This window comes from Apteryx rowi, unplaced genomic scaffold, assembly GCF_003343035.1.
Source record: "Apteryx rowi isolate R43461 unplaced genomic scaffold, aptRow1 scaffold_33, whole genome shotgun sequence".
In the NCBI taxonomy this organism is placed as follows: Eukaryota; Metazoa; Chordata; class Aves; order Apterygiformes; family Apterygidae; genus Apteryx; species Apteryx rowi.
The window spans coordinates 2,769,149-2,775,148 of NW_020449752.1; positions in this window are offsets into that span (position 1 = coordinate 2,769,149).

The window sequence follows — 6,000 nt, forward strand, 5'->3', positions numbered from 1 at the left end:
AAGAACAAAATGATCCAGCAGCTGCTGCCTTCAGAGAAGGGAGAATTGGAGCAGAGCATGTCTGCAAATGTTTGGAGCGGTTTTTGCTATTACACAGGACCTGTTTGTTTCAGACGCATCCAGGCCCCCGACTGCCCCCCGCCTCTTGCATATCTCCCAGCTTCCCCAAGACAGGGCTAATCTTTAACTTCATGTTTTGTCTCTTGCTGAAATCCCACTCTTGGCACTCCTCCTCGCCTCGCTCTAATAAGCTGCACAGAAATAAGCCAGCAAGAGCAGCAGGGAAGAAGGCACGTGAGGGGAAAGATTTCTGTGTTCTCATGCAAGGCTGGAGAATGGGGGGATTTTGTGGGGGGGATAAATAACTTCTGGCTCGTCACTGGAGTCCAGAGCCTGCAGGTCTCTGCTCCTGACAAGTCCTTCCTAGAAGGAAGCAGAGAGGCCTCACAGTTATCCGCTTGCTTCTAGCATGACAGCTGAGGGAGGCCCCAGCTGGGACACGGGAAGCTGTGTTAGGCGCTGTGGAAAGACTCTGCAGATGAGCTGTTCTTGGACCGTGGAGCTTGCCTACAGAGGGAGAAACATAGGATGAGTGAGGGGGCTTACAGAGAGGGGAAGCAGTTGGTCTGAAGCTGAACAGAAAGGAGTTCATCCGAGCTTTTTTTCCTCTGTGTGTGTGTGTGTGTGTGTGCGTGTGCGCATGAGCATCCACCTTGGTTGCAAGAATATTCTCACGGCCCCTTTCCAAGAGCATGAGGAGCTGTGGAGAGGAGAAACGAGATGTACTATCTTTGCTCTCTGATATAGGCAAGTGCTGTTGTGCACGTGGAAGCCGAGCTCCTTGCGCGCGTTGGGTGGTGAAGTCGGCTCCGGAAGATGAGCCCACTTCAGCACTGTAACATCCAAAGGGAGAGGGGAAGAGCGGCGGAGGTAGTTGGGTAGCCTCGGGAGAGAGGGAGGAGAGCAAGAAGAACAGGGAGCTTTGGCGAAAGGGTGAACTGTTCCATGTGGGAAAAGCTTGTTAACTCACTTGGCAAAAGAAAAGGGGGAAAGAGAATTTTCCAGTTGCTTTTGCGCATGATGGAGGAAGGATCAAACAAAATCTTCCTCCTGCATTTTGAGATGGGATCAGGCTGCATGTCTCCCTAGACTGCCGATAAGGTGGTGGTAGCTACACGTGCCTGGGTTAGGCTTAGCAAGCCTTTTTCTCGTCTGCTGCTCTACAGTCCTGACCGCAAAGGTGCCTCCAAGTAAAAGTTTAAGTTAGGGGCTTGCAGAGCAGAGATGCTGGCAAAGGCCTTGTGTTAGGTAATGGGAACTTGAGAATGGAAGAAGGAAACAGGACCCTCCTAGGAAAATACCTTTCCCTCTGGTCTCTCTTCCCTTTTCGCAGAGCTGGAGCTTCAGCACATCAGCTGCCAGCACCGTGAAGCTGACGCCCAAGATCGGAACTGGCCTGGGTGGTGCTGGCAAACCAGAGCTCTGCCGCTTGGTTGCTTCTCTCCTTGTTCAGGCCAGGGTTTAGTAGCCACTGTTTTTAGAAGATCCTACCGGTATCTCGTTAGCCCCCTTCATCTGGAAGGGAGCTCTGCTGGTGTCTACCAGTCCTCAGAAGATGGTGAACACGAATGCTGGGCAAGGAGGGAACCAAAGCAGTAATCTTGCTGACTTAAAGCGGTGAGTGTTTGCAAAGCTTGAGGGGGAAATCGCGCTGAACCTCTTCCCTGTACAATAGAAATACTCCAGATCCAATTATCACCCCCCTGGAGGCAGATTTAAGAACACAGGCCCCCCTCTGAAGGGGTAAGGGTGATGCTGGGGTCAGGAGCGGGTCCGTGCAGCCATCCGTTAATGTTCTCGGTTCTTCTCGCAACCACTTCTTCAAGCTCCGCTTTGCCAAACCCTAACCCTCAAGACCACGATCCAAACCAGGCTCCTCTTGAGTTACAGGCACAGTAAACACACATCCCAAACGACGCCAAGAGCGAACAAAGTGTTTTCTTCTTCGCTCGCCTCCCTTGTATATCGGATGATGTTGCACAAGGCTCACAATAGCCCCATTCTAGCTGGGGTGACACTGCGCGCCTGCAGTGGTGGGAGGAAGGAGACTTTCATCGCGGGGTCGCTGAGCGTGCAAACGAGCGCAGCCTCCCTCCCTGCCCCTTGCAGGCAATCAGATCCCCATCCTGTGCATGTTCAGGGCAGAAAGGAAACGTGCTGGCAAAAGCAAGAAGGAACTTGTCGCCTGAGCCAAAAAGGCTTTTAAGAAATCCCCGCTCCCTTCCCCCAAATAACTCAGGGCAGATGACATTTGGTTAGTTTAGAGCCTATCTCGAGTGAGAGCTGAGAACGAATGTTGATGTGTGCTCTCCAGCAGGCGCTCCTTGAGGAAAAAGCGCTGGGGCCGAGGCAGCCGCTCGGAGACCTTCCTGCAGTTGGGGATCGGCGTGGCCTGGCACTGAGCTGGTTTTCTCAAAGCCCCTCGTGTGCTCAAGGTGAGTGTCATCGGAGCCTTTCAGGAGGAAAAGAAGTGCTGCGTGGCTTACTTGCCTGGCCGAGAAGGGCAGGAACAGTTTGAGAAGCACTGAAGGAACCACTGTTACTTGTGAGCATTTGGAAGCGCTCGCGTGCAGTTTGGTAGCCGAAACGCAGCGCGACTGGCTGGCGGCCTGGCTGGGGGAGGCTGGGGCTTGTGCTGGCTTCTGCTCCCGGGTGACGGGGGACTTGGCTCCCCCTTCGCCTGTGGCGCTGTCAAAGGATGGAGGGAGGCTCGAGGCTGCAGGCTGAGCAGCCCTTGGGAGGGAGCCAAGGGCTTTGGGTTAAGGTTTAGACCGGCCTCTTGGTGGGTGATGCTGCATTTTGCAAAACGCAACCTGTATAAGCACGCTTCTCCCTCAGTTTCACTTGCAGTGGATCCTCTCTTCCGTTTGGAAACAGATCTCTTCCCTTTCCCCCCTTACCCATGCTCGACTCACAGATCCTCCTAGCTCAGGCTGGGTCCCACCGCTGCGTGTGTGGGTGCTGGCTAGAGCCTGGCAGGCACCTGGCATCCCTCTTCATCCCCGCAGTGCAAATGGTTGGCACTGCCCGGTGCTCCTGCTGGGAAAGCTCCCGCAAGGTCCCGCTGGCTGATCTCACCACACCATTTTACCTATTCAAAAACAGCGGTGGGAGACTTCTGACTTGGTGGGTTTTTAATGAGGAAGAGTAAAAGCTTCTGTCCCACAAAGGGCCTATTGTGAGGGTTTCCAGAGCCCTCTCTGCATGCAAAGCCGTAGCTGTGCGTCTTTCCCTCTTGAGACATTGCTTGCTGTGTCGGATACAAGCAGGATCAGGCTGCTGGGGAGGAGCAGACAACCATCTGAAAGGTGGGATGGGGAGGGGGAAAAAAAACCACTACTTTTTGAGAGGACCCTTAAGGAGTTTGGGGCGGAGACAAGGTGCAAGTGGGAGCTAGTAAACACTGCATCCCGTGCTCAGCAGGTGATGAAACTGCAGTTCCTCTGTGTGCGGGTGTGCTGGGGCCAACCACCAGGCTTTGATGCCTTCAAGCGAGCTGGGTTCCTCCTCCTCCTCCTCTTCTTTTGCCTCCTGTCCAGGCAGGACTGTTGTGTGACTGATGTCATTGAGCGCCTGGGGCACCACGGGGGGAGCAGGGGCGACGCTCGCGAAGCGGGCAAGATGTGAAGGTATTAAGGAACAGACACAAATATGAGAACAGCAGGGAAGTGCCAGCTACGTTTTGTGCACGCTTCTGACGGCTGAAAGAGCTCTGAGCGTAAATGGAGAATGCGTCAACAAAGCTGGGGAGAGATTATCTTGCCTGCGACACGTACGCTCAGACAGAGATATGTTCCCCTGGCATTGAGGTTGAGAGGATATATCGGTAATTTAGGAGTGGAAAACATGACTGGAACGCTATTGCTGTTTCCAAACCAGCGCTACAGCACGAGCGTTAGGCAGGCACGGCTGAATGTACTGGAGATTGGGAAATTCAGGTGCGAGTGTGGTGGTAGTGCTGTAAGCCTGCACTTTTTCTCGGTGTCGGGGCTGAGCCTCCCAGAAGCGAGGGGAGGACGCGAGTTGCCCCTCGCTTGTGCCTCTCCCGCACCCTGCGCCTTGCTGTCCCCCGGGAGAGGCCCTGGAGGGGCAGGAGCTACCCTGGCTTCTGGCTGGACCAGTCTCGCCATCCATCTAGAGAGYGTCTCCAAGGACATTTAGCTTTTTGTAGCAAAAGCACTAGGGCGGCCAAAGCTATAGCTCTAGAATAGACGCCCCGTCTTGTCAGCCCGCGAGGACCTTTGCGGGTGAGATGGTGCAAGGGGAGAACAGGGCAGCTCAGCCACGTGAGCGCGGGGACGGTGATGCAGCCCCAGGAGGCGGGTTGGACCTGGCTGGCCGTGACGCTTCGCTAGCAAAACCGCGCCGATGTCTGGCCACCCTGTTGAGGCTGGCGGGATGCAGGATCCTGGAGGGACAGAGCTGGTGCTGCATGGGAAGGGAGGAATTGGTGTTCCCGAATCTGCCACGAGATGGGGCGGCCGGCACGGCTCTTCCTGCCGTTCCCTCTGCCGCGGAGGCCGTTCGCTCCAGGGCACAGCACTGATCTTCCCGGGCCCAGCGGCAAGGCTGCCCACATCCGTCAGGACCAAACCCCCATGCCAGGGGACATGCCGGGAGCGCCTGGGCGGAGGTCACCGCCCGCCAAGTAAGTGGTGTCGGCACTGTTAGCCACGTTTCCATGTGGGGAAACTGAGGCACAAAGCGGGGACGTGTTTTTGCCACTGTCACCCACAGCTCAGGAGGAGAAGCCAGGCCTCCTGTATCGCCATGAGCTGGAGCAGGGGTGGTTTGAAGCCCACCGCAGCTAACGCACCCCTTTCCCAGGACGCGGTGAAGCTGGGCAGCCTCGTCCCACCCAAGCAGGAGTGCGGCTGGCTGCTGCTCTTCTCCAATAACCGCTGGCTGCCCCAGCCCTGCCACCAGCTTTGGGTTGATCTCTGCTTGTAGCTGGGGTGCCCACATGGACCTGTTGTGCCACGTCGGGGTGGAGGGTGACCACAGCTAGCGGGGAGCAGCAACTCTGACATCCTAATGTCCRGCACCAAAGCCAGCATTGCCAGAACCTGGAAAGCGGTGGCCTGAACCCAGCTTGTCTGTTAATGTGGTTTTCCCTGGTCTTTTTCAGGAGAATGGACTGGCCTAAACCAAATCAACCTCACGCTGAACCTGCCTTGAGAATGGCTGCAGAGTCCTCGAGTCTTGTGTTTTGCTCGGAGCTGTGTTGTAAAGCATTTTCAGAAGCGGTTATAGAGGTAGGACTGAGTTCTTCTATGAACTGATACTCTACAGAAGGGACATCTTTAAAATAAGTGCATTTTCCATCTTAAGATGTTGAGAGTTTTATTAACGGCTTCTTGTGTTGCAGTGTTGGGCCAAGGTTTTTCCACAGCCCAGTAAAACTCTCTTGTGTAGGTCAAGAGAAATGGGAGAGGGAAGTCTGTAAAATACCTTCTTACAAATTGCTTTTAAAACCGGACAGAAATGCTGTGGCTAGCAACATTAACGATGGGGCATTGCCAGCAGCATGGTGGCGCTGAGGAAGTTCTCGTAATCGGTACCAGCGTAAGGACGGTTCGTGGTAAACGCAGGCGACGTGGCTGCTCCAGCTGCACGCTGGTTTTGTGCAAGCCTCTGTGAACTTCTTGGCCTCTAAATGCCACAGAAGGCATGTGGGCCAATGGAGGTGTGTGTGGCGCATGGAGCAAAGCAGCGAATGTTGCTGGGGACTTTCCAAACAGAAGGGGATATTAGGTGAAAGTAGAGAGGTTAGCCAAAAAGGAACTAACTCTAACTCGTGCTAGTAAGTGTTGGCCTGGGGAAGAAGAGGCTCGCCAAGTTCCCATCAAACTTGGATCAGCACCTCCCACCTCCCACGTGTTTAAGCAGCTCGGAGATGATCATTTTGAGGTCTTTGGTCTCAGCACTGCTTGGTATATT